General features: G+C 45.9%; 1 protein-coding gene across 3 annotated transcripts in view; it reads left to right on the top strand.

The window, feature by feature from the left end:
- The first annotated feature begins 6,002 nt into the window (after nt 1–6,002).
- The window catches only part of HPCAL1 (hippocalcin like 1), a 66,398-nt gene continuing 44,810 nt past the window's right edge, over nt 6,003–27,590 (top strand). For 2 of the 3 annotated variants that reach the window (XM_059842870.1, XM_059842868.1), the window contains exons 1-2: nt 7,526–7,663; nt 23,231–23,277. The gene's annotated coding sequence lies outside the window, so the exon portion shown is untranslated. Of the gene's footprint in view, nt 6,077–7,525; nt 7,664–23,230; nt 23,278–27,590 lie in introns of those variants that run through there. The other variant, XM_059842869.1, reaches the window with a different exon arrangement.

Genomic DNA, 27,590 nt, shown 5'->3' on the forward strand with positions numbered 1-27,590 from the left:
ATTTCAGGCCAGGGAGTGAACGTGGCTGTCTGCATGCTTGCAATTAAGTGTGGTTTTCACTACTTGGAGTCAAAGCTTGAGGCAGGAGAATTGGGACATGCCTGCAGGAGCATGGAGGATCTGGTGATTATCTTAATGTGTAATCAATACCCCCATTTACTTACTAGTGTGCATTTGTCAAATGTCCAACAGTGTGATTACCCTATTTCAGTATTTTCTTCAGGCATAAAGCAACCTTTCCAAAATTACTAACTTTTTTCTCATTGAAAATGTTGTTAATTAATACTTTTAGTGTCCTCCCTTGTGATTTGCTTTCTCTTAATTACCAACATGAGCAATACAAGAGTGCTCCACTGCCAGTGCCAAAATTAAACTGACTTTCTCCAAACTGCACTGACTGATCCACATGGCTGTGCCTTCAGGTACTAAGCAGGAGACCTCAATCCCATGGGAACTGCTGCTCTGTGAGGCACTCTCTTTTCTCAGAACCACAAATTGATTTGGGTTAGAAGGGACCTTTAAGGGTCATCTAGTCAAACCCCCTGAAATAAGCAGGGACATCTTCAACTAGACCAGGTTGCTTAGAGCTGCAATCAACCTGCCTTTAAAAGTTTACAGGGATGGGGCATCCACCATGTTTCTGGTGGATGTGCCAGTGTTTCACCATCCTCATTGTAAAACATTTTTCATTCTGTCTAGTCTGAATATGCCCTCTTTTAGTTTAAAACCATTATCCCAAGTCCTGCTACAACAGGCCCTGCTAAAAGTCTGCCCCCATCTTTCTATAAGCCCACCTTGAGTATGGAAATTAATGTCAATAATAACTATTTCAGGGTGGTTTCATGCAGATGGGAGCAGCATGAGGACATGAGTGTCCCAGCAGTAAGGTTTGAGCTCTGGATGAGAAGTGCAAACATGGTGCAAAGTCCCTTAACCCCAGGGTGCTGGGGAAGCAGCATCCTGCTGCCAGAGGAATGGCCTGGCTTTTGCAGGCTCTGGAAGATGTCCCAGAGCATGCAGGCTGGAAGAGCACTACAGCATCATCTTGTTGGCTCCAGCATCCCAGGAAGCACTGTCAAATCTCTTTCTCTTTTGTTCAGCCATATGAAAAAAAGGGGTCTCAGCAAAACTAAAAGTTGCTGTGGGGAAACACCAGGCTTAGAAGATTATTTTTCATTGCCCTGATTGAACAAAAATACCTGGCTTTAGAGAGGCTTGGCAAGGCAAGAACTAATTTTCATTTAGACACAGAAGTGTTTTTTTAATACTTATTTTCTGACTTTTGCATTCTCCAGTTGTGGTTCAGAATAGAAAAAAGCAACAGTATTGATACTTTCTGCTGCAGTGAAACACTTGAGTCTTCTTACTCTATTTCCCCTTTCTCAGCATAAATTTGCCATGTTCAATGACAAAACCAGAGTTCACTCTGTTACATCTCACAGAAAAGAGTTTTTCAATGGCTACTTCTCTCTGTGGGAACTCATCCATTTCAAGGGCTCTCTGTTATTTTCTGCTCAAATTAGACATGTCATTTTGTGTTTAGAAATTGCTGCTGCTGCCAGCATGAGGAAATAGCCTGGGTGGGAATGCCAAGCCCAGGTGGGAATGCCAGGGTATCATGGGCAGACACCCAAGGCCCTGTGGCTCTGCCCTGATGGTGGATATGTTTGTGCAGAGACCCTGTGGGACAGCAGGGCTGCTGGTAGATGCAAGTGGAAATAATCATGAGCAGGCTATGGAGTGTAGGAAATTCCAATTTTTTTTTGCTAATAGATACAGCTAAAATGCCCCTGGCCCCAAATTTTGTTTGATGATGAATCCCAGCAAATGTTGCAGCAAACCCCAAAGTGAAAATTTCTAGCAAAGCACCATAGCAAGAAAGGAAGCTTTTACATTTTCCTTCTTTAGCAAAGTCTTTCTCTTTTTGCGTAAGAAACTTTAATATTAAAATCTTGTCTAAAACACCTAACTTTAGTGTCTGACATAGCAACTGCAGCCTGGGAGGCAAAATCAGGTCCTTTTTAGGTTTCCATGTAATAAATGGGTAGACAACAGTAAATTAAATGAAAGCGTGTCAGTTTAATTCATAAATTCTTCACCTCTGTCAAGCCTAATTTTTTTTAATATCTCCACCCTCAGTCTTTCTATTATGGGAGAGAAAAACCACGCAGCCAATTTTCCTTTATGTTGGTTTAATTGTTGCTCTTTTTGACTTTGAAAAGGATACCAAGTGTTCTCATGTATGTAAATGTGCCTGATGGCTTTGGCTGTTCAAACACTGAGGGCCCCCCCTGTAGGCACCGGGGTATCCCTGGGGTAACCTTAATACAAATGTAGGTAGAAAGTGCATTTTTGTATTTGTCCAGCTGTGCAGGCTCACATCTGCTGTTCTCAGGCTTGCTGCCAATCATTGCAGCTCTTACCATTTATTTTTCCTCACAGGGGAAGAAAGCACCCAAGACAATCCTGCTAAGAGAAAGAAGAGCAATCATGCAAAGATGGACTATTGACACTATTTTTTTAACTTTCTTTTTTCATCTATCTGATGTTACTGGCATAGTGGTAGGCATAGTAAGTAGGTTGGAGATGAAAAAGCATGCAAAAATTACATTAAATATTGTGTTGTAGCTGCATTCTCTGAACACTCATTTTCCCTTGCTTTATGTTATATTAGTCAAAGTAGACAAAGAGCCTTCGGAGGTTTCCTAGCAGATTTCCTTCTCCTACCTCTCCCCATCCTACAAGGTCATCTAAAATAGGCCAGGGAAGTACACTAGAAAATACTGCAGGGAACAATCTTGCTTTGGCAGGAAAATGCATTGTAAAAGTCTACCTGCTCTTTTTCACTTCCCAGTTTCTGTGATCCAGACGACTGGCAAAACCCCTTGGCATATTTGTTTCGGCAGTACATTAAATACTAGGTCTGCCTGTTCAGGTGATGCTGCTTGCTTGTACAGAAGATAAGAACCATGGATGCAGCTGGCATTTCCCAAGTTATGTTTGCTTGGTTAGTCTGACTTGGAAATGCAAAGGAGCACAAAGAGGGGTTAAAGCTCTTAAATAAAGAGGGGGCAAAGGTTCAAGCCCCAGCATCTGGTAACAAAAATAAGAGGTTTTATAGATGAACATCCATTGGTTTATCACTGGAATTCAAAATCTATCAAAGAAAATAATGTTCTGATAAACAATTTTTCCTCTTATTTCTCCAAGCACCTGCCAACCAGCTTGATTTTATCACAGGTAAATAACACAGGCTCATGTCTCCATTACCGTTCTCATTTGAATTTCTTTAAAGTGATCCCTCATTAAGGGATTTCCAAAAACAAGATTAAAAGAGGATTTAAAAAAACAATTACATTGTCTTTTGAAACGTTGCTTTCTTCTTCATCAAACGCACATTGTGAGGAAGCTCAGTGATGGAGGGGGCCTCAGGGCTGCTCCTCCAACCTCTCCTGCAAGGTTGTTATGCAAATGGCCCAGCCAGGCAGGTGCTCCTTCCCAGGCAAAGCTGCTGGCCAGAAGCTTCCCTTGGGGAAGTGCCTTGTGCTTCCAGGACTGCAGTGTGGGGATGACCAGGATGACCATGTCCCAGCTCAAAGTCAGCAGACATGCTTTTGGCTGTCACTGTTTCCAGAGGAGGCAAGTCCTGGCTCTTCTGGGAGAGGCAGATCAGAGCCAGCCTGACCCACAACAATCTCCCCTGCCAGACACCTGGCCATGTCCGGAGCAGTTTGTCACCTTCAAGGACACCACCAGCACTTTCCATCCCAACAGTCATGACAGATATCAGGATACCAATGGGAAAAGAGGACCTCAATCCTTAATCCTTGCCAGCATTTTCTTCCTTTGCTTTTTGGTGCTGGGCTGGCCAGGTCAAGTCGATAAACTGCTCAAAAAAGGTAAATACCACTTTAATCTCTTCCTCCAGTTAATCATGGCAAACCACAGGAAGGCAGATAGTAATTCAAGATTAGCAATAGCCTTATGAAGCTCACATCATTACGGAAGAAATTTAAAAAGCCACACACCTCAAATACCTTAGTTTCCATCTAATCCTTTGATAATTAAACCAGACAGCAAAAAAAAAAAAAAAATCACACATTATCTTCAAATTCCGCATAGTTGGAATGATGCAAATGAATCAAATTTAATCCTTCTTTGTTTCTCACTCCTAACTGTGGAAACAGAATGAAAAGCAGAAAGAAAAATCAAACAAAAGGTGAGATGCCAGAGCAGTTGTAGATTTAAGTTTGTGAAGGTCCATGCTGGGTCATCATGGGATTATTACAGACAAGCTTAGCAAACACATCCCATCAAAAGAAGAACTTTGAATAAGCCACATATACCCAGTGGGACCAATTTTGCAAATGTTTTCACAGAATCAGAGAATCATTTAGGTTGGAAAAGACCTCTAAGATCATCAGGTCCAACAATTAACCTAACAGGGCCACGTCCACCACTAAACCATCTCCCTAAGTGCTACATCTACGCATCTTTCAAATACCTCCAGGAATGGTGACTATACCACTCCACCCAGGGCAGCCCATTCCAATGCTTAACAATGCTTTCTACAAATAAATTTTTCCTGACATCCAATCTAAACTTTCCTTAGCACCATCCCTTGAGGTTGTTTCCTCTTACTCTACCACTTATTATCTGAGAGAAGAGATTGACATCCACCTAGCTATACCCTCCTTTCCTGTAGTTGCAGGAGGTGATAAGGTCCCCCACGAACCTCCTTTTCTCCAGGCTAAACACCCCATCTCCCTCAGCTCCTCCTCATAACACATGTTTTCTACATCCTTCACCAGCTTCATTGCTCTCTGAGAGGGGAGAAGCAGCCCTCACAAACTCATTGTAGGAATGGATCTGCAACCTCTTTTCATCTCAGATTGTTTGTGAGCAGTTGCCAGCTTTCTATGGCCATTTTTCTTAATTTCCCCAGGGATTTCTGTAACTCAGGAATTGATCTTTAGCAAGCATTAAGACTCTAAATCATCTGTCATCTTGGTGGTATTTCTCTGATTGGCTGTCTATCTGGAGTGAACCAGCTTGCATGCTGGAAAGCTGTGATTCTCGAAGAAAGAAGTTGGACATAAATTATAGCAACATTTCATTTGGATCTTGTTGTGTGTTCCCCAATAGTTGTTGAATACAGAATTATTTTCAGTGTTTATACAATTTCTTGAGGGATAATACACATAACATTAGAGGGTCTGAAGAGAGCAGCAGCCACAGGCATTTCTTAAGTAAGCACTCACTGCCCATGGAATGTCCCTGAGCCTCCCAATGCGGGCAGTTCTGACAGACACGTTCAGAGCTGGGCTGAGCAGGGTGCAGAGCAGCACAGAGACCCATCTGAGGGTCACCCCACACAGAACACAGTACTCAGCTGCCAATCCCCATCGAACCTGGGCAGCCTGGAGAAGAGCCACTGCAGCCCCAGAAATGGCTGCAGGTCTCATCTCAAAAGCTGTCCACCACGGGTCACAGGGCAGTGCCACACAGAGGGTGACAACCACATTGATAATGAAAGTGGGCTTGAGCACCATAAACTGTTTTCTCTCTCCAGACCTGAGCCCTGAGGGCTGTAAATCTTGGAGGAGGCCTCAAGTAGGTACCTGTGCCATTGCCATCTCTTGCTGGGCGGGGTGGTGTTGTCACCTGTGCCAGCCAGGAGAGGCACGGCGAGAGCCACAGCCCCAACCTCGAGTCCTGCCGCGCCTACGTGGGCAATGCTGGCACAGGGAAGGGTTTGCTGGGAAATCAAGGGCATTACTCACATGTCTCCTGCAAGGAGAATCCAGCTTCAAGCAGGTGAAGTTGGCAGTGCTGGTAGTTAGATAGAGTTTTCCATTATATGTTCCTGGTTGAGTTGCTTCTAGTTTAAACTGTTCAAGTGCTTTAGTTTCCAAGTTTGTTCTTTTCCTTGGCTGACATTTTTATTATTTTCTTTTTAAACTGGCAGGATGGTTCAACTATTTTTGAAGGGCCTTGGAGAAAATGATTATTGTTAAGTAACATTTTAATCTCTGCAACATTTTCTTCTCTTTGCATCTACGTATCCAGATTCAAGGTAATCCAGCTTTGTGACAGGTTTGGTTTCTTTGTGTATTTTTGGTTGGTTGGTTTGTTTTGGTGGGTTTTTTTTTATTTTCCCCTGTCCCTATGAAAATCTTTTGGACTTAATGCAAAGATAAGCTTTGAAAAACTGCTTTGATGGTTTTGAAATTTTTCTGTTTGTTTCCCCCCCTGTTTTGTCGCTTAGATCTTTTAGTATCTTTTTCCCAGTGTGGCCTTGATTTCAGCTCTATTCAGTTCTTATCTCAAGACAGCACTGAAGGTGCTCGTGGAGAATTCTATAAGAGGAGGCAGAGTGAAAGCTACCGATAAGGCACAGTGACAACTACATTAAATTCTCCATATATTTTTTACTTGAAAATGTGCTGGGCAGGAGCTGGGAGGGGACAGGTGGGGAGGAATATCCTAACAGGAAGATTCACTTTGTGCTACATGCCGTATTTCTGAGCAATGCTTCCAATCACCTCCCTCAGGAAGCAGATTAGCATCAATCCCTAAATCCCCTCCATTTTGTGATGGGATACGGGGAGAGGCTCTGCAAGTTCATGTCTTGCACAGAACAGTGAGAGAAGGGTGGGCGCCTGTCTCCATCGAGAGGGACGGAGCCCGTCCAGACTCAGCCGACGGCACCAACTTCACCTGTGCCGCTCTCCACCCTCTTGGGGGCCATGCCGACACGGGATGGGGGCACTGCTGTGGCAGGGAGCTTGTCCCATTGCTCTGTTCACCGGGAAGCGTGGGGTCCATGTGCTGGGAGGCGGCTGCGCTCGCTTCCAGCAGTCTCTCCAAGCGGCTGCTGCTGCCGCCGTCCTCCCTCCGTCCCCACGCACCCAGCACTGGACACCTTCAGCCGCGCTACGGGATACGGGCAAGGCCTCGGGCGAGCTGGGGCCGCGGGAGAGGTCCCTGTCTAGCGTTCTTTTGTTTTGGGGGTAAAAACCACAAAAGAAAAAAAAAAGGAAAAAAAAAATAGAAAAAGAAAGCGGGGGGGAGGTGGATGTGAAACCTTCCAACATCAAAAATCAGAACTTTTCCCGCCCTGCTCCCCGTGCCCGCGGTGCCGGTGGAGCCGGCAGCGAGCGCCAGCGGGGCGGGCGCAGCTCCCCGCGGGCGCGCAGCCCCGCGGAGCCCCCTGTCCGCGCTGCCCCCCCGGCCCCGCACTTCCTGCCCGCGGCGGCGGCCCTGGCGGGGCCGGGCAGGGCGATACCAAGTGTCCGGCGCGGCGGGAGCGGCGGCGGCGGGCGGCCCCTGCGCGGGGCTCGGCGCTGCGCACGCCGCGGGGCGGCCGGGGAGCGGCGGTGCGGTGCGCTCCGCCCCCCGGCGCGCCCGCTGCCCCGCCGGGGAAGTTGCGCTCTGTCCCTCGCTCTCCCTGGTCCCTCGGCGACGGCTCCTTCCTCCCCCTCCCTCCCTCCAATGCGCCTCCCGCTCATTTCCTCTTTTCCTCCCCGCTCGCCGCCGCTCCGCAGGCGCGCGGCTCGCCCGGGCGCCGCCGCGGAGTTGTAGCTCCCAGGAAGCCGCCGCGCCCCCGCGCAGCCGCCGCCGCCGCTTCCAGGCCGCCCCGGGACCCCGCTCCGCCAGCCGGGTAAGAAGCCGGGGCTGCTCCGCCGCTGCCCGCGCAGCGGCGCGGAAACTTCGGTAGGGCTGCGGGAGGTCTGCGCGCTCTCTGCTGCCGTGGGGACTGTCGGAGAGCGAAGCTGGAGGGAAGGGGGAGATTCCTGGCTTTTGGCGGGGGTTTTTTCGGGGAGAGAGGGCTCAAAATGTCCTGTGTGGATTGCGGGCGCGGGGCGCTCCGCGCATCTCTCGCATCCCCGCGGGGCGCGGAGCGGGGCGGCTGCTCCCTTCGCCGCCAGGAGGTGCGGAGCGGATCCAGGCGCCCTCTTCGCGCCCGGGGGATGCGAGCGGATCCCCCCCTCTGCCGCCGCGGGGCTGCGGTGTCAGCGCTCGCCTCGCCCCGAGCGGAGGGAACTGCCAGCGTTTCCCCTGCCCTTAAAAAACCCCAAGCCGTGTGTATCTGTGTCCTTGTATGTCTGTGGGTGTATGGATATCTGTACATCTGTGTGTGCATATCCCCGTGCAGCCCGCGTGTGTGTTCGGCTGTGTGTGAGCCTCCCCGATGGTGAGGGGCGTTTCGCAGCTCTGCTTTATGGTGGTTAATGGTTTACCCGGAGAAGTTCCCGACGCATGAATGTTGCAGGGCCCTTTGAGTCAACTCATACAGATCCGGACTTCCTATTACCAACCTTCCCAATCGGCCTTTTAAAAATGCTGGCGTTTGCCTCTGGTGAATTGGCTTTTTTGTCTGTCTCCTCGCCTGAGAGATGTTTGGGGCTGTGCTGGAGGCCAGATGGCTGCGGCCAAGGTCACCCCAGTTCCCTGGAATCTGGGCAAGGGGGGACCCCCTACTCCTGTGAGGTTGTGGCAGCAAAGGCATCTGCCAGCCGTGGTTTGCATCAAGCTGCTGGGGGACCTGCTGGAGCACATGGCTCCAGCACACACTAGCTGCCGAAGCAGGGAGAATTGCAAGAAATAAGAAATAAAACAAGGCAAGTGTGTTTACAAGAAAGTTTCTATGTAAATAAGTTCCTGCTCGGTTTGGGAAAAGGTCACCTAATGCATTGTCAGGAATGAAAGGTTTGCTAAGAAAAACAGCTGGGTGCTCAGTAGGTCTGTGTCTCCTGCTCATAGCTGGGTGATTTATGCCTATGTGACAAAATCCTGAGTTTTTTCACAGGAATACTTGTAGTCAAGCACTGTAGCTGAGCAATGTCCTGTAATCCCATTCGCAACTAAAAATCTGATAGGAAGATCAGATTTTTTCTGTGGGAGGAAGAAAGGAGGAAACAATCACTCCCTCCTTAAAATATTTTCTGTTTTTCCTAATGGGAGCCATTTGTTGTAATTTCAGGTTCAAAAACTCTTCTTGCCTGAGATGAAATTTGAGCAAAGGCTGGGGGACTGTTTCAGCAGCCATTGATATCATGCTGTCAATGCTGGGGTCCACCAGCATTTTTGGGTACTTTGGGCCAGGGAGCAGAGCCAGGAGGAGCCTCAGTGCTTGTTCCAGAGCCGAGTATCTACCTCGCTCCTGACCCCTCAACTATTCTCAGGTGCTTGGATTGAGAACCCTGTGATTCAGATGAATGGATCTTAGAGCTGAGTGTGTTTGCCTTCATGTAGCATGGTGGGGCTTGGGGAAGAAGGTAGATCATCTCACTTTTTCCTTACGTTTGGTGAGGAGGTGTTGGCCAGCCAGCAGGACATGCATCACCTTGTCCTCACACCTCTTTGCATTTCTTTGTTTCTTGCCTTGCTCTGTGTAGAGGTGGAAGTGTAGGAAACTGTGAGGGGAGAAAATGGGTGCCACTGTAGAGTGGCTGTTGCAACACTGTCAGGAGCTCTGCTGAGGAGTCAGCTCTGCTGGCAAAAAAAGTGCTTTTGTTGGCATAGCTTAGTCTGTTCAGGGAATTGCTACAGTGCTGGAGTGGGGTTTGCTCTTGTAGCTGGCTGCTTGCACTGGCAGGAACTTGTGTAGACAAACCTTTCTAGCTCTCAGATGAGGCTGCCACTCTGTCGGTGCAGGCGATGCTTTGCTCGCTGCATGTTGCAGCTGGCACTGTGGTGCCCCCATTCTACCACCCGAGCTCATGGGCTTGGAAGTATCATGGGCCAGTTGTTGGGAGATGGGGATAGAGATTGATTTGTAGCCTAAGCAACATTAAACTTGGATTGTGACTCCACAAAAAAAAAGGCGTGTAACCTGGGTTTAGAAATGTTGCAATTAAAAATACACATGACGTGACTTTTTTTTTTTTTTTTACAAGCAAGGCAACATTCTTCTGAATGTTAAATAATTTGACATGGGGGAGACAAGAATGCTGTAGACCAAGGGGGCAGTGTGGATTAAAATTCTATATCACTGGGTTTTTTACTTCCTTTCAGTGATGTGAAACTGTAAGCAATGATGTTGCACTGTTTGCATGTGCAAGATGCACTGATACTCATGGGAAGAGGATCTCACACTTTTCCAAAGAACTGCTGGTATTTCCTTCAAGCATGACTTTTAGATCAGATTCAGGAGAAAATGCAATGTGTTTCCCAGTCAACAGAAGAAATACAGACTCTTCTTTTAAAATATGTTTTCCATCATGTTCCTAGGATGCTTTTAAATATATAGGATCAGTTCCTTTGTTCATTATCTGTATTAGAAAATTGTTTGTGTCCAGCATCTGCATCTTCATTGCGCTTAACTTGGATACAAGTTACATTTCTTTTGGCAAGAGATTTATGTTACATTGTGTTAACTGTGTTACTGTATTGCGTGTGATCCTACCCATGGATAATGAAAGGATTTGCTTTTGCAAAATTGTTGAAGTTTAGCTTTAATGAACAGAGCTTGTTTTCAATTGGTGCCTAAAATTTCCATTGTTCCAATAACCCTCTACCAGCAGAGAGTGTAAGAAATGCAAACAGTTATCTTTACTACATCAGTCTTTTGCTGTATAAACCGTTCCACGAGTCGGTTTTGTTTTGCTAACCTGCTAATTAACCCATTGATTTCTGCATTTCTCGCCTCGCCCAGATAGATATCCTCTGCCTGTTGTCATGCTCTGCTGGCAGAGTAATTGTGAATCCTTGAACATGGGGGCAGATACTCCATGAGGAGTTCCTTCCTTTACCTCTCAGAGTCTTTCAGTGGATAGGAGAGAATTTTCATCTGACTCTCCTGGAAATGTGACCTTTCTGGAAGTCTGGTGTTGCTTAATGGCTGGGAGACCCACAGGGTCGACCGCAGGATGAATTATGCATTCTCCTGCTCTGATTGTGCTGGAATTAGAAGGCAGGAGCTGAGGGGAGGAGGGCAAATTAGTCTTGTAATCTAAGAAATATTGCAGTTCTTCTGGATTGCACTGCATCAAAGATGCCTTTATTATTATTATTATTAAGAAATGCTGCTTATCACTTGCACTGTAGGTTTGTAGATACCTGTGAGTAACCAGTGTGAAAGAAATGGCAATGCTACTTGGGTTGTTTCAGTGTTTCTTGTCCTGTAGGTGTGTATCTTTTTAAATTCAAAAAGAGTAGCGAGTAATTTAAGGAATTCTTCCCGGTGATCAGTGTTAGTTGAGATACTTGGAAACCCATGCAAAGCAGCATTCTGTTCAAAAGATACCAGCTACAACCTGGCCAGCCTTTTTCTTCCCTTGCATGCAAGGTATTTCCCAATGATTGAGCTGCCTGTCTGAAGGGGCAGAATCTACTTGAAAAGGCAGCAAGAAAACTTGGATGTAGTTGTAGTTGCTTATGCTTCAGGCATCAGCCTTTGAGAGCTTCTACCAGTTTTTTTGGTGACTCCTTCAGATATGTTCTAACAGTTTTTTCTTTTTCTGCCCTCTGTTTTTAAAGGAAATCAGGCTGTCTGATGGGGAAGAGTGCAGCTGCATAATTGCATGTTTAACAGCTGGGGGAAAAAAGAAGGATGCTTGCTAGTATTTCAGTTGCTGTAATCTTAATGCATTCAGAGAGGTGTTTAAGCTGATGGCATCCCTTTAAATATCCACTTGGGTTGGAAAACACTGCATTGGTGACAGAGACTTCAAGGGTGGAAGGCACGGCTTGCACCTACAGAGATACTTGCTGAAAAACAGGCGTACTGAGATCCTGATATATTTGCCAAGAGCAACAGCTAAACTTGGGCAGCTGGTTTAGCAATTAAATAATGTTTTTGTTTTGGACAATGGGTTTATCGTAATGAATTAGCCGGTGGACTAGTCAGAGTGGCAAAGGGGTTTGTTTTTGATTCCCCAAGCATGCAGCATACCTGCTTCGGGCACGTACTTCCCAGCAATGGAATTGCAAGAAGCATTTCACACGAATGGTCTGGGAGTGGGAGCGTGTACACTTGTGTGTCCCTTGTGTGTAAACTCCAGGTTCTTGTAACCTCTTGAAAATAAAGAAGTGATGGATGGTATAGCTTGGGCATGGCATAAGGAAATACATGGTGCCTTGTGCTGAGAAGTTGGCGTGTGGCTCACGCAAAGTCATTTTAGAATAATCGGGGGCGGCGGTGGGAGGAGGGAGGAAAAGAAATGCCTTCAGGGGGCTGGGAGCCAGGCGTGGGCGTGCTGCAAGCCGTCCTCGCCAGCCTTCCGCGCCGCTTCTCATTCACCTCTGCTCCACACAGCCTGGCCTGGCTCTGCAGAAAGGAGCTTTGCTTTGCTCGGAGGTAGCAGGAATTTTTTTCAGGTTTCTTTTTTTCTCCCAAAAGGGCATTATGCGCAGGATGCTCTGTTCTTGGCAGCTCGCCCAGTGTGTGAGGGGAGAAAGCTCGCTGGTTTGGTCACAATGCAGATAGCCACTGTCAAAGCCAGTCAGCATATGCAGGGCATCCTTTCCTTTTTCTCTTAAATAAAGCTTTTTTTTTTTTTTTAATTTAGCAAGCAAATTTAGTTTCTCCTAACACAATCACTTTCTCTTTCTTAAAACTTATCTGGGGAGAATTTCTTTGTAGAGCAATTGGGGGTTGCTGGCTGAAAGCTGCTAGTGTGTGAGAGGAGAGTGGGAGTTCCATGGGAAGATGTTGTGGATGCATAACCATTAGCACCAACTTTGGTTATGAAATGTGTGCTCAAAAAATAAAAGCAGCCAAACTTTGTAGTGCTTAGGAAAGGCCTAGATGCAACACCTGTCCAGTATGTTAGAAGATGCTTGAAAACCTTGTATTTCCCTCACCAAAGCTGAAGGGAAGGCAGCAGCTTGAAGCCTGGGCTTGGGAGCAGGGGCTGGCAGGAGCTGCCTGGCCAGTGCGTGTCACAGGCAGCTGCCTTTCATCATCTGCAGAGTGATCAAAGCACTGTCCTGGAACAAGCTGGGCTTTCTGCTTTTCCTTCTAGTTTCCATCCAATTCAAGGTTCTTTTTCAACAGTCAATACCCCTGTGTCTTGTGTCATCTCTCTGATCTTCCCTCCATGGTGTCCACTCTCCTAAAGCTCTTGTACTGAGAGAGCTGGAGTCTCTGTACAAGGAGGGGAGGGGGGAAGAAAGTGGAATCAGTATAAAGCCCTCCATGGTTAGTCACCACAATTTTTGCTGGGCTGAGTTTTATTGCTCTTGAGCTCATGTATGTCAGCTTTGCTTCAGAGGGGTTCTGGGAGGCTTTCCAGAAAATGGGTGCTCCTGTGTGTAAGAGTTTATTAAAGGAGCCACTTATGCCAAATAAAATGTGTGTTGAAAACACAGATGTTTGACAGTTATGGAATCACATGTGTTTCTGAAAGTCAGAGCCATTTAAGTGGGAATGAGCATGTGCTTGTGTCCAGCCTCTCTAGTGGCGTTGTGCAGTGGACCCTGGATGGTTGCATCCAGGTGGAGGATGGCAGACCAAGACCATCCCTGATGTTTCCCCAAGTCCCATGGCAAATGATTTCCCTTGGCTTAGGCTTGACGTGAAGCAAACTGGCTGAAATCAGTTGTGGGAGACCTTTTAATTTCAGGTGGTTCCCTGCTCATTGGCTGGGGATGGTTCACTGGGTGCTGCACTCTCAGTGATGGCTGAAGCCCCTTCTCTGGATGTCAGGAGTTTGGTCACTGCACCTGCCTGTCCTCCCAGGGAGCACAGTGTGAGCCTGAGGTGCTGTGATCCTCCGTGCCAGGCTCATCCCAGGAGCAGCAGCTCTGCCAGGACAAGTCAGGGTTTCTTCTAGGGTTATCAGAAGATGCATCAAAAGATAATTTTTTTTTAATGGAAATTAGATTTCATTCCAGCTGAGGGTAATTGAAGCAGTGGTAATGGTCTGAAAGTAAATGAGATTCAGCTCTGTAGACTGCAGCCACAACTTTCTGTTCTGCTGGTGTCACGCTTCTTAAAATGGCATTCATTCCTAAATCTGGCCCTAAAGCTCTGTTACAAGGAGCTCTGAGACAGGAAAAGATCATGTTTTAATTCATTCTTTAGCCCTCATCTCTCATCTCCTTAAGGATTCCCTGAACCTGCAGGCTGAATTTCCTGTGGGAAGCCTTCTGACCTGGTGGGATTTGCAAAGGAGCAAAGAATCTGTCTCGTCCTGTTCAGATGGAGCAGCCCTCCAAAGCAGCTTGCAGTTTCAGGCTGAATAATCTGTGATCCAGCAATGCTTCTTTACCAGTCACAAAGAAGAGAGGAATCTTTGTGGGGGGAAATTCCGTTGCTGACCCCTGCTGAGGTACCACTAGACTGTCCAGAATGGAGGATGGATGCAATTCTGAGCCTCTCACAGAGGGGGATCTTCCTGTCTCTCTTCTGACAAAATATTTTGGTATACACGGGGTTTGCCACATCTGGTCTGTTCAGTCACACCAACTGTGATTTCTCTTCTCCCAGGTTTCCTGGTGTTTGACTGGGTCTTTCATGGCCCCTGCTGGGGGCTGTTGGCAGGCTTATCACATGGTGTGTGCTGTAGCTTCCCAGAAGTCCTGTCCCTTAAGTAAGGCACGCTGTTCTGAGCTGATAGCACCAGGAACAGCTGAATTTACTGAGTGCTTGCTTTTATGGGTGTGATTCAGAAGGCACAGTTTGGAAATGAAGGTGCACTTGCTGGCCATTTTCAGAGCTCTGATTTGTTGCAGGACTCATTCAAGGATGATCTTCCTCAGATTTGGCTGAGCCATCACCTTCTGAGCACCAGGGTCTTCACAGCCAGGTGTTGGTTAGTCTCATTTGTGTTGAGACATTTTGAATTAGCTGTGCTGAGCTTTGTTTTCAGATGTTTGATGCCCACTGCTGGTGCTGGGGTCTTCTATGTATCACTAATGGGTTTGATGGCTTTTTATGCTTGGTGGGGACACATGTTTCTAACAAAAACCTCTGCATTGCTTGCTCAGTTCCAGGAAAGCATTGCAAAAACAGTTTGGTGGAAGTTTTGGTATCCTTAAGGTGTATGCATGCAAAAGATCAAGCTGACTATTGAGTATTAATGGCTCTTCAGTGGCTTGTGAGAAGTGAGCCTTGAGGTGGAGTAGCCTCAGATGGAAAGATGGACTGTGGTGTGTGAGTACCACGAGGGGTTCAGTGCTGTGCCTGTGGCTCTCCACGCCAGCACGCTCCCTGTGTCGTGCCCGGTGTTCAGATGCAGTGGGGCCTGAGGAAGATGTGCAGGTGCTGGGGCAGAGCAGTGCCACAGGCTGAGCTACTCAAGGCCAGCCACCACTGCCATGTCTCTCTGTGACTGTGACATCCCTGTGCCAGGTTCCGTGTCTCCGGCCGCAGCCTGTGGCTGGTGTGCTGCGGGGCTTGCAGGGTGCCAGTTTGTCACTGCTGGTCTCCTCTCCTCCCCCATCTCACCCTGCTGCCCACATCAAGCCATGGGGATGCCAGGCTCCTGCTCATGATCTCAGCCTCCATTTAAAGCCATTTCTTGACTGGTAGTCACAAGTGGGTGAAAGGAGAGGGAGAAATCCCTGACTGGAGTAGCAACGGTGACCGGTCTCAAAGACGTCAAGGTGGTCACTGTCAGACTTCTCCAGGAGCCTGGCTTCTTCCAGGTCATGGCTCCCACCATATGAAAAGACAGGGGGACTTCCAGCATTGTTACCCTGGTGTCCCTGTGGCTCCTGAGGAGGAGTTTGCCCAGATGTGCTCCAGAGAGCCCTGCTGCTGGCTGAACCCATCTGCACGTGCCCTGGTTGTGCTGGGACAGACTGTGCCAAGGTCGGTTGTGGGCTGCAGGAGGGCTGCCTGTGAGGAAGGGGCAGCCTGTCCTGGCAAAGCAGGGAAGACCCCCTCAGCTTAGAAAAATCTTTGTCACCTGAGGTTGGTATTTTACAGCTTCTGAAACTGCAATTGATGTGTGCTGGAAGTTTTGCACTTAACGTTGCTTTTCCAGCTCTCTGGAGGTTAACAAGACACTGGTTCATCTGGTTTTTGCTTCGCTTCCAAGATGGTTTTCCCCTTATAAAGATGAGAGTGTGTAGATTTTTTTAAAATTAATAAATGATCTGCCCAGGAGCACTGGTTTGTGATAAACTTAATTTAAATGCAGCTGCGTATTCTGTAGCTGGAGTGTGGTTTTATGTAGCATAAAAGAGCCTCAATATGCAGAGAGGATTAAGGTTATGTGAGGCACCTTGGCTCTGGCATAACAGCTTATATCACTATAATTTGGGGTTTGAATTAATTCAGGTTTTATTCAGTCCTTGGAAAGTTTTTGAACTATTTCAACTATTGATCTCTTATGTCCTTCCATCTGTTTTTTAGCTAATATAAATTACAGTCTGCTGTGATAAAAGGCAGTTGACATTAGGTCCTGTGTAGCTGCTTGGCAAATCTTATTTTAGCAGATACCTCCCTTCCCGTGACCTTCCTCATTCATTCTGTCACTCCCAAATCTTTATTGTGTAACTTGAACGTAATGTTTAGTTTAGAGCATCCTGTGAAGCAGGGAAATGCAACTCAAAAAGGGGCTAAAAAGGGGAAGAGAGAAACTTCCTGGCCAATGAATGTGTAATTGCACAATTTAGTTAATTGTATTGGAAAAAAAGTTTAAGAGGAAATAGAACAGTGCCAGTTATTTATCCTGTCCCCAGCTGCCCGTACAGTGTTTAGCTGAAGGCTGATTGCTAGTGTGCGAGTCAGACCAGGCAGTATGTGGCATTTGTCAATAGTCTTCTTGGAAAAAAACCCGCAACATCTAAGAACTCTGTGATTCAGGAACGGAAGTCTGGGGACAGGAGCCAAAACTGACATAGAATGCAGAAGTGCAATCTGGAAATTTGGGTTGGGGGAATTTCTTCTGCCTTCACCGAGATGAATCTGTGGTGGAGTAGCCCATGATGTGTTTCATGAAAGGCCAGGTTGGCATGCAGGTTTCTCCTTTGCACAAGCTTCTTCTGGCTTCTGCTGATTTCCCTGCTGTTTCCCTGAACCTGGCAGGGATCACAGCTTGTCATGATAACATCAGTCAGAGATAAGATTCTTGTACAGAAGGCTTCAGGCTGTCAATGGTTTAATTACCCCTGTTGCAACTGTGTTCAAGAAATAAACCTTTGGGAATTCTCAGAAGGGGGTTTTGGAGGTGTGGAACCACAGTTAGTCACTGCAGACCTAAGCTACTAATGTAGGTGCTACCATTTTGGAGTCTGCTCCAAGTGTTTTGTGCTATAAGGAGAACTCCAGCAGAGCAGATATGCAATGAACATACACAGGGCAGCATGGAGCATTTCCTAAAATCCCACAGGAAAAATCTAAGGCAAGAGATGTGTTAATTTGGTAGGATTGCTGTGACTTCTGTGAGCCCAACTGGGATGTCTCACAGCTAAGGCATGGTGTTCCTGCTTGGGCAGGAGCATAAGTCACAGCCTTCCAGAGAAAGATGTTGGTCTCTTGCTCACTTGGAGAGTTTAATTTAAGCTCCCAGGTGAATATCTTGTGCTCTCAAGGACTTGTTGACTTACCTGATAGACTGATTGCCAAGGGAAACTGAAGGAAAGCAGGGCAGAGATTATACCACCATCCCTGCAATGCCCAGCAGACCCACTCTCCTTTGTTTTAAACTGGGTAGTTTGTTTGTTTTGGAGTTTTGTTTGGTTTGGTTTTTTGTGGAATTAAATTGTTTTGGTTTTTGTTTGTTTTTTTGATGGTACAATAAGGGGTAATGGTTTTAAGCAGAGGGAAGGTTGCTTTAGCCTAGATGTAAGGAACAAGTTTTTACTATGGCCATGGTGAATCATGGACACAGGCTGCTTAGGGAGGTGATTGATGCCCCATCCCTGGGAACATTCAGGGTGGCATTGGAAGGTGTTCAACAACCTGAGTTGAAGATGTCCCTGCTCGTTGCAGGGATGTTGGGCTGTATCACCTCTAAAGGTGCATTCCAAGCCAAACTATTCTATGATTCTGCCTCCACAATTCTTTGGGCTTTTTTTCCTGCTGAGGGGTGGACTTGGCTTTGCATTTCACTTCACTGTTGCAGGTTAAATTCACCAAGCAGTGCCAGGGTGGCTTTGTGAACACATGTAAGTACCAGTGATACAGCAACAGGCTTCAGGTTGCAAAAATTTTTTTTGGAAGGTTGTCTAAGTAAACTGTGAAGGGAAACCCTGGAGGCAGAAAGCTGGCAGGATTTGGACACCTGCTAAAAATGCAGGCTGCTTTACAGCATGTGAAATCAAAGCAGCCTGGGAGCCTGTTGAAGCTGTTCAGTCAATAGGTGTAGAAGGTGTTCCAAATAAGCAATACATGGCCTCCGAAGAATGTTTTGAACACTTCCCTTTGCTATTTCCTGATACTCTCAGTGCCTGGTGTTTCCTCCATGCTCTGGCATTCTTACTATTATTGTAGTTACTGAGGGTGTTGCAAGCACATTGCTTAGGTGAAATGGTAATGGGAGAGGTGCCACTAGAGGAGTCTGAGGCAGAAAAAGGAGGGCAGCTGTGGACACAGCATCAGTCTCTCTCAGCAGTACCAGCCTCTCAGGTGATGCACAGTCTGAGGTGTTTCTGCACTGCAGCCTCAGCAGGGTATTGAGAAGAACACTTGGTTTAGCTTTTACGCTAGCCAGTGTCTAATTCCCTGACTGTAGCACCCTGGAGGTCAGGAAGGGCTGCAAAACCTGCCCAGGAGGCTGTGCTGGGCTGCAATGGGGTCTGGGCTCTCTTGAGTCAGGTTGGCATTGCTCTTAGGCACTGAATGTCCTTTGGTGGCCAGAGTGAGCTGACCAACAGCTCTGCTGGAATGTAGGGGCCTTGGGGCCTCTATTTCTGCCAGGGAGTTCATTCCTGGCATTGTGGGCTGAATCATGTCGAGGTGGGTTCCAGGCATGGTGGCTTATGGGCCTGGTGTGAAAGATGGGGAGGAGAAGGGGGTGAGAGGTGAGTGGGAAGAGACTGTGCATTAAAGGAAGAGGTCAGTGGGCACACTCCAGAGCAGCTGGTCAGCCAGCACCAGTGCTGCCATGGCTGCCTGTGCTGTCTGGATGCATCCACAAGCATGTGCAGAAGTGAACAACCAAAGCTGAGGTGCAGTGCTGGGTGAGGAGTGAGCTGGCTGGGGGGAACTGGAGGAAAGTTAGAGTAGACTAGAACAGCTCAGTTGTAAAGATCCTACAATGATCATTGAGCCCAACTGCAAAGCGACAGGACAATTAGTTCTTGACTGTCCATGGAGTATTGCTGCCCACACATGAAGGGAACGGCAAAATTGTTTGTCCTACAAGCCTTCTTCAGTTTGTATTTGCAAGAAAAATATTTCAAAAACCCCACCACATATTTATAAAATACCAGAGTCTACTTGAAAAAGAAATTGCAAATAAGGGAGTGCAGAGTCTCAGTGCAGTCCTGCGAGTGTCTCGGCTGCTGCGCGCGGCGTTTGCAGGCAGGTCATGCCACCCACAAACGTGGCAATGTTAATAACAGTAATGATTTTAATGATTTGTCTTAATGCAGTTATGGAAGCTGAACCTCAGAGGTGTGGGAGGGCTTTATTGGTAATTGGCATCACGACTGACAAAGAATAGTATCAACCAAAGGGGAGCAAACGGAGGCTAGAACAGGGCAGGGTGAAACAGTGACCAATGCAGGAAGAAGAGTGGCCACAGCACTTGAGGCTTCTCCATCAAGTAGAAAGAAACCTGCTCAAAATGTAATGCCTATGACTCAAAGTAAAGGAATGGGGTTTAAATCACTTTGAAAAACAAGACAAAAGAAAAGTAAAGGTGTCTGCAGTGCCTTTGGTACAAGCCAAGGCCTGTCCAAGGATTTTGCAGGACATGGCAGAGCTGCAATGCCTGTGGGGCAGGCAGGGGTGGGTGATGTGTGACCCCTCAGAGGGAGTTTTACCCCTGTCAGATCAAAATGTGTTCTGAAAAAATAATTTGTCACCTTGGTTTCTCAGGTCTCTCAATTAAGCTCTCTTTATAAGGAGGATCTTTACACATGATTATTTGGAGCAGTCTTCTTAAGCTTTTTGCTAGCAGCTCTGAAAATAATAGACTGATGCACTTACCTCTTCCTGCCCATTCTCCAAGTTTCTGACATCTCTTCCTTTAATTCTGCTTTGTAATTTAATTTCTGCCATGAGTTTCTTCTGCTAATTCATTTATAGCATACTTTTAATTGTCAGTGAATTTGAATACTGCATGGACTGTAAACATAGAAATTAATGCCTGCTATGCAGCTACCCTCTACTCCTGCAGGTTGGAACAAAGGTTTTTTTATGATTTCAGACATCCCTGAAAGGGATGCCAAAATCCAGCATCTGGACTGTGAAATTCCATTTACTTTGAGCATATAAATATGGCCAAATAATATTGCACTATTTGGCTTGTTGGATGGGGAAAGTACAACAATTTTGTAGCAGCAACACAGAAGAGAAATTAAAAGTTTGTGGGTTGTGTTTCCTATTTTGCCATTGACCAAGTTCAGTCCCTATGTTGTTTTTCCATTGGGGTTCCTTTGTTTTGCAGCTTGGAGAAATAACATCCATCACTCTGAAAGATAAGAATACTGAGTTTTTATGATAAAAAGATGTTGAATCTGAAATTATTTGCTTAAATATTTTTGTTGCTGCCAGGTTGCAACATTTATGAGTGCCTGCCCAGGGATCTCAAGAGTAACAGAAAATTTCATGGTTACAGAATGGTATACTGGAATTTACTGTATTTATTGTAATTAAAACCTGCCCTGATGAGGGAAGCTACCAGGATAAAATAGGAACACAATCATTTAGGGGGCGCACACTTAAGGGGTTTTCTCTTTGCCTTTATTTTTCCTTCTAGGCTTTTTTGGGCCTTAGGGAAGTTTGTTTGAAACTGCTCCCCAGATGATGGGAAGATGCATGTGGGAAGGTTGTCTTCAGTACAAGCCATTCAACCAGCATCACTCACCAGTCATCAGGGCAGAGGGCACCCTCAGGGGATCACTGGTGACCCCATGTCGGGGCAGGATACCCTGACCTCACCTCTGTGACACTTGTTTTGTTCTTGTGGTTTGTAGAAGGAGCTGTATTTCCACTGGCTGCTTGTCTTCTTTTCAATTTCTTCTTGGTGTTTACTTCTGAAAACTCGTGGAGAATTTGTGAGGTTACCATAACAATCAAAAACCAAAATATATAGTGCTAATTTTTTTAAAAGGAGGAGATGGAATTGCAGTCACTCTGACTTTTATCACAGTGTTTTTCTGGAAGTTAATAAATTATTTCCCACCTAGTCATCCTCTGAGTGCTTATGAGTAACAATCAGCATGGGTTAGTTTGGAACTAAATAATGTCAGACGTCCTGATTACTCTCTGGAGCAGGCTAACAAGTCCTAGAAAAAGAGCTGATGATATGATTTACTCCAATCCTATTCAAGTTTTTGGTGATGTTTTGATATTTATAGAAAAAAAAAAAAACTATGTAAAAGAAATTTGGTTGAAACTTATGGATAGTGCAAGGTAGGTGTGCTGACCGTGATCCAGACTTAGCTTCTGTGTGTGATCAAGCTCAGAAGTAGTTGGGTGAGAGTTTCCAAAAGTGGACCCTATGGCATGGGTCATTGTTACTGATGCATTTGATAAAATGCTGGTTGCAAGTAGCACCAAACTGGGGGTATTACAAGTACCTGGGGGGAGAAAGTTATTTGATTTTCAAGTAGCTTTGGACAGAACCAGAAGATGACCTTGGAGGGTCCATCATTCCCACCAAAAGGCTTTTAGTGTGGGCTTGCATTTATCTCTGGTGAATGGGTTGGCTGTACAGAACACTCAGGGGTGGTTGGAGGGCCTCCACTGAAAAGTGTTGTGAGGTCATGGTGGGTCATACATTGCTTTTGCAGCATCTTCCTGCCCCAGCACCACAGACACATGCTTCCATAAACAGGGGGATGGACTTTGTGTCCAGTGTTGGGATCTCCTGGTGCTTTGGCATTGCTGGAGTACTAAAGCCTGCTTGGGGCACTGCACCTGAGGGAAGATGTAAAAAAATGGAAAAGGCCAGCAAGGATCTGAATAACAGGATTCAAGAGGAATGATGGGAAGGAATAAGGGTGTTTGGTCTGGAGAGAAGGTGTAGGATTGGCACGAGGAGTTTGCAGTGTCAGCAAACAGCAGCAGCTTGCTGTAAGGGGAGAAATGTGAAACCCTGTGTCTGTAGGGGTTAGGGCCAGTGGAAATGAATGTGAGTGGTGGCATGAAAAGCAGGAACTCCTCCTTGTAGGGATGGTGAAGTGTCAAAGGAGACTGTTGGGAGGCTTTGTCTGGGATGTCTGTGGCTGGGGTTTGGCTTTGGGCAGACCACATGTGTGTGCTAGGTGTGGGCTGGAGGCACCTGGGAGCTAAACACAGTGGGATTTTGTTTGCAGAAGTTGTAGGGTTACTGGGTCAGACAGGGATCTGGCAGGAAAGAAGTTGGTCTGTTGGGTTGGAGAAGATGGATTCTTCCCTGAGCTTGGCCTTGCTGGTGGAGGAGAGTCATGGCAGCTCTGTGAGAGAGGGAATCAGAGCAAGTCACTTGCTTTCGATTTTCTAATCCACAGATTTTGAGAGATTAGGAATCACGGGAGAAGGTGAACCTTGCTGCTGGTGCTCTTATCTGTGACTCCTTGAAGGCTGATGAACCCTCAGCATTCAGAGCTGACAGATGCTGATGGGATGCAAATTATTTTTTTCCTTGAGAAACATGATCAGTGAAAGAAAAGTGATTTCTAACCTTTCAGAGCAACGCTTAGTGGCTGCCATAAACTTGGAACTGGCTCTCTCATATTCTTCCTTTATTTTGTTCCAGTTTTTAGATCTTGGTGTAGTAATATTCTGTGGTATGAGCCAAGCAAGCCTTCTGAATCTGCACCTGATATTTATTTTGAAAGATGACTTTTCACAAAAAACTATTTAAAATAAAAAGGATGATTTCAACAGATTATTGAACATAAGAAGAATTTGCTGTCTGAATTCAAGATAAATCTGTACATTTTTCAACATGGAAATATTTCTTATTTCAGGACAAATAATAAAATGCAAATACACAACAAAGCTGTTTCCCATTGTAGGGTAAGAACTGGAGCAGGGTTTTTTCATGTTTAGACTATTTCTGGGGGTTTTTTCAAACTGGGAACAGTAGCTTTTACAGGAGAGGCCAAGAGTGTGAAGACTGTCACTTGGAGAAAAGCTGTTATGTAAAGCATGTTTGGTTTGTGCCTTCTCTTCCAGGTAATTGAGCCCCGTGGACTTTCTCTGAAGAGATTCCAAAATAGGTGGTGAGTACTTTGCAGACCCTGCTCCTTTTGAGGCACTCTATAATAGTAATAGTAAAACTAAATGAGAAATAAAAAATGCAGGCTTTTTGTTCTGCATTGAGTGCAGAAGTTTGCATTTGCTGAGTTAATGGTGTGCTTTAATTTTAAAGCTGGAAGGGCTAATCTTTAAGCAGGGGTTGTTGTCAAAATGTTAAGATTTGCACTTAATAATAACCTTTGCACTAAAAATAATTTCCTGAGATTGGATAAGTGAACTGTTACATTAAGGAAAAATACTTGACTTTAGTGATAATCTGTACAAATTGCGCTGCATTTTTTTGCTAAAAGCCTACACATTCCACTGGGGCGGTGTTTTCTGTGTCAGAAAGCAAGCTTAGGATTTTTTTTCCCTTCTGTTTTGTCCAAGGTGTTAATCTAAAGGAATGCAACTTCCAGAGAGTTATATGAGCTGCATAACCCATGCTAATCTCTGCCACATGTGACTGATTTTGTTCTGCCTGCACCCAAGGCTTCCATGTATTTCATTTTTATGCACTTCATTAGGTTCTTATTTGTGAGAAAGTGAAACATTAAATCAGTCAAGAGCTGCAGGAGGATGAGATTGCTGAGAGCTGCCAACTGGTGCCATTACAGGTGCAAAATGCTGATGTCAATCAGTGCAGTTTCTTTCCCTCTGCTGGAGCTGGTCTCTCCAATGGTGCCAGCTGAGACTCTGCTCTGTAACACCCTTTGCTGTTTGTTTTTGTTGTTTCTAGAGAAATACGTACTCTATTTCCTGTTTCAATTCTAGATTTCTTTCCCAGGAGATTAACCAAATTATATAATTACCCATTAATTCCTAAGGAAGTTCATTCTTTTGTTGCCTTTCCCTGGTGCAGAGGATAGGAGCCATTAGAGCTCTTGTGTGTTCAGACTGCCTAATGAACCGTGGCCGAATGCCCCAAACCTCTAATGGACTTCTCTGTCTTCCAAATCTGTGCACTTCCCATAGATCAGATGCCTTTTGATACACATGGTCCCAGGCTGATTTGAAGTGTCCATACAGGTGAAATGTAGCCATCTGCACTGGTAATTTCTCAGGGCAGGAGTTTGGTGTCTGTCAACCTAAATATGGGGAGGATGATGGAGTTTGGTGTCTGTCAACCTAAATATGTGTTCATTGTGCTAGAAAGTGGTTACTTTGTATTTATAAGGGGCTTACCTAACACCCCTTAAATGTATATCTTATCAACTCTCTCAGCCATGAAAACATCCCTTCCTTAGTAAGCCGTCTTGTCCTTATTTTCTGTATTGAGGTTTAGGTTCCTAAAACTTGAGTTTTACAAGCCAGAATCACAAGTCCCATGTGCCTTTCTCAAGAATGCTCTTGTGAGCAGTAGCATATGAACCCCCCCTCTTTCCCAGCCCTGCAACTAGGATGGGATCTGTATTGTACCTGCATGGTTTGTATTGCTGATTTCTGAATTGGGACCTGAATATTCAGAGGATCTTCTTTGAGGGGTTGAAAAATGAAACAAAACTCTTCTTCTGAGGACAGAGAGGAGTATGACATGGATGACAGTAATACCATGTGTGCAAAATCCAGGTAATTTTAAACTGTCTCTTTAAATTGTACTTAAAATTGGATTTTCTTGTTTTCTTGTTTCAGGTAACACCTGAACAGGGCATGAGTAAAAAACCACTTGTTGGTACTCCAGACTGTTTGTTTAATATGTTTTTCTCCTGGGTAGTCTCTTTGGGTACTGCTTTGAAAAGCTCCTGTGGTCCTTCCTGGGAGCTTGGGCTGCTGATGCACTTTTGCTAACAGAGCTTTGAGTTGGGTGGTTGCACATCACATTTTTTGATGCTTCAATGGTCTATATTCCTCACATTTTCAAGTTCAGTTGTGTGCATGATTTCAGTTTGGGAATTCATATGATCCATACCAGAAGAAGGTACATCTCCAGAGCATAGCAGCTCCTGTATGGAGCCTTACAGTGGTCAGGCTGCATCAGTTCATGTTTAACATTGAGTAAGAGACAGACTTGCAGGCAGACCAGTGCTGAGCCTGATGGGCATTTTCCAAAATGTAATTTGTGGCCAGTTGCATATGGATGGCTTCAGAACACAGTATGAAACTAAAATGTGTATGAGCCTGTCTGAAGGTAGCTTGAATTTTACCCCAGCTACACACATCTGGAAGTGAGGGTGCTGGCCATGGAAGGGGGAATTGACATTTGGATGCTCTCCTGCTGGGATACCACAGGTCTGATGCAGCAAGCTGCTTACCTGTGTTTCTGCCTGTAAGCACATAAGCAGCTCTGGGCAGGGAAGACCAGGGAGCCAGACACATGATGGGACATGCACCCATCAAGGCCACCCTGCACAGGACACCCGAATGGACAGCTGGGTCCGGGGCTCCATGCCTTGGCCTGTTTCAGGGTGCTGCTGGGTGGCTGTGCTGGGAGGTCAGAGCTGGGATGTGGTCAGGAGGGCTGTCTCTGTCCTGGGTGCAGGGGGCTGTGCTAGTGGCATTGCTGTAACCCCTGTGCTGCTCTGGAGGAGCACATAAGTGGCTGTGGCCTGTGGCCAGGGAAGGCAGAGGATGGGACATGAGGTGGTGTGAACATCATTTCAGAAATTGCCTGCTGCTAGCATGGACATGGGGCTCTGAGTCTGGCTCTGGCCCAAAGCTGGTGTGTTTGATGCCTGAAAGGGAAAGTTTTTGCAGCTGGACTGACAGATCTGTCCTACCAAACTGGCTTTGAGAAACATTCTATTTTTAAACTGAAAGCTGAGTTAAGACCTCTGCAGCCTTTGTGTTTGTGGGAAGGGGGGTCCCCTTGAATGGGAGGTTGCAAGAAGTACGAGAGGGCTGAGCTTCTGAACATATCTTGGGATCACCTGTGGCAAGACGTGGAAGTCAGGGAATGTTCTTGCCCTTGGTGTTGGGAAATTTGTTGGAAGTATGCTGTATGTTCTGTGCACAGAGCAAGGCCATGGGCATGTCCCCATGATCTGGCTCTGGTCATCGCTAGACATCCCCCCTCACCAGGATCTCCTCATCCTTGAGTCCTGGTGCCTTTCAGCTTGGCTCTGCCTCTACTGCCCTTGTCAGCATTTCTCTGCCTTCTCTACAGCCTACCTGTATCCCCATATCCAGGGTCCCATGGGATCACCCTTCCTGTGAACATTCAGGCTCTGCAGAAAGAAAAAATCCCAGCAGCAGTGCCAGGTTGAGCATTAGGGCAGAGAAGAAGGGAGCAGGCAAGATAAGTGGGAATTTGAGGCTGTGTTCTCCTTTCCCTGGGCATCATCTGCACTACAGCCTTGGAAATCTGCCTTGTTTCAGAACTCAAACTCCAGTCCTCTTGGGGAAAGGAAGACCTTTCAGTTCTGTTAACTCTTCCTGTTACTTCTCTCTCCTGTCTGGAGGGAGCTGTGAGGGCCACATGTCTGTCATACATAAAATCTATCCTGTGGGTACAGGGAGGGGAGATGGAAGTGCAATTAACTGGAAAATGTGTCTTAAAAAAGAACAAATGGGAGCACAATAGCAAATGAAGTACCTTTTGTGAGTAGCTTATGTAACAAAGTAATTGAAAATAATTCATCATGGTTTAATGTGTCTTCAATCAAAGCTTCCAATTTTTTCCTTAGCCACCTTTAAAAATTGCTATTTGAGCCTTCAGCTTTTGCATTTTTATTATAAATAGGTTTTACTGATGTCTCCTCTATTTAGACCTTTCTATGTTGTACTGCATGTTTACTTTCCATATTCACTGTTTGCTCATTCAAGGATATTAAGGAAAAATACCCAGAATGACTGTGCAACACTGCTGTTCAGCTGTGTTTGTTTTTATGAATGAATCTCCTGAGTGCTCACAGGCTTTGGGATTGCTCACTTTTCAAAAACTTTCAAAATTCAAACTTTTTCCTTAATTCTTTACTGTGATGGGGAAAAACTTTTTAAAAGAAAGCAGGCTTTCTTTCTAAAAAAGTAAGCTCTTAGCCAAGATTCCCAAGCTAGTGGGGCTCTGTAATTGCCCTGTTTTCCCCACTGTGCTCCCCCAGACACCACCTGCCTTCTCCATTTTGTAGAGATGTTGCTCTGTGGCATGAAAAAGGAGTGTCTCCTAATGCAAGTATCTCGTGTTGATTCACTGCTATAGAACTGTTCATCCCCTAAGAGTGTGGGATTACAAAGCATTATCATGCTCAGATTGACTCAGGTAGTACTATTTTTATTTAAGCTGTATTAAGGTATCGTTGTGAATCTTTGGTCTTGCAGCATGGGTGTAATACGATTTACTATTTTTATAAAAAATCAACAT

Source organism: Haemorhous mexicanus, chromosome 3, assembly GCF_027477595.1.
Source record: "Haemorhous mexicanus isolate bHaeMex1 chromosome 3, bHaeMex1.pri, whole genome shotgun sequence".
Classification (NCBI taxonomy): domain Eukaryota; kingdom Metazoa; phylum Chordata; class Aves; order Passeriformes; family Fringillidae; genus Haemorhous; species Haemorhous mexicanus.